This window comes from Corvus brachyrhynchos, unplaced genomic scaffold (assembly GCF_000691975.1).
Source record: "Corvus brachyrhynchos isolate BGI_N302 unplaced genomic scaffold, ASM69197v1 scaffold115, whole genome shotgun sequence".
NCBI classification, from domain to species: Eukaryota; Metazoa; Chordata; class Aves; order Passeriformes; family Corvidae; genus Corvus; species Corvus brachyrhynchos.
In genome coordinates, this window is record NW_008239553.1 from 18,322,934 (window position 1) to 18,323,859 (window position 926).

Below are 926 nucleotides of genomic sequence, written 5' to 3' on the forward strand. Positions count from 1 at the left end.
TGTGTGTGTGTGTGTGTGTATCAGTAGCAACCTGTTATGAAATTGGTTAAATAAATACAGTTGTGGTAAGGTCATTCGAGGTTAATCCAATGCACAGAGTTCGTGCCATTCCCAATTGCAATTGTTTATTACCGGTCCATTTTACTTGTTCTCGTTATTTACTCTTTCTCACACTCGCTTTTCCTCCCTCCCTCATACACACACATACACAAACACATATATAAAACGCACCTCTGCACAGAAACACCTTCACTGCATTGTGCTCTAACCTGAATTTCCTTGGGATAAATTGTTTTAGCTAGGGTTGAGATGCACGTATTGTTTCTACGGAGCATCTTTTCCTCCAGCACAAACGTGAAGCAGCTTAACGCGATGCTAGACGTTTGTCACAGCTTTGGTCTGAATGCGATCAGCACGCTCTCTGTCCATTACATTTCCCCTTCTCCTTTCCGAGTAAGAAAGCTGCGAGATGTATTTCACTTTGTTTTCCGCTTGATTTTTTTGTTCCCGAGCTGACAGTAAAAAACGATATGCTGTGGACGATTAATACACAACCCTTTGGTCCCGGCAAAGCACGGCCGTAAGCCCGAGCCTTTACCACCGCGTGCACTTGTGGAAAGCGACGGTGCCAGATCCTTTCCCCTGCCCCGGGAGCACCCGGCCCGCTGCCGCCCACCCTACCCCTTCCCCCAGCAAAACTAAACCCCGCGGAACCCAGACCTCGTGGCCAGGCCCACGGGCCGGGCCGGCAGGAAACAGCAGTGTCTCTTTCATGGGCTACCAATACCAACATTTATTTTGTACGCCTGGCGCGCGGCCTGCGCTCGGCTGGCTCAATCGGCACGGCAGCGCGAAGGAGGAGGCGGCCGGAGCCCGACGCCTCCCGCGTGGCTCTGGCGGCCGCGCAAGGGAAGCGGCGTCCCAGC

At 52.3% G+C, this 926-nt stretch overlaps 1 long non-coding RNA gene across 3 annotated transcripts in view; it reads right to left on the reverse strand.

The window, feature by feature from the left end:
- LOC103620835 overlaps window positions 1-920 on the reverse strand; it is a 9,048-nt gene extending 8,128 nt beyond the window's left edge. For 2 of the 3 annotated variants that reach the window (XR_001864518.1, XR_001864517.1), the window contains exon 1: window positions 232-920. This is a non-coding gene — a long non-coding RNA (uncharacterized LOC103620835). The remainder of the gene's footprint in view (window positions 1-231) is intronic. The other variant, XR_001864519.1, reaches the window with a different exon arrangement.
- Window positions 921-926: the final 6 nt, after the last annotated feature.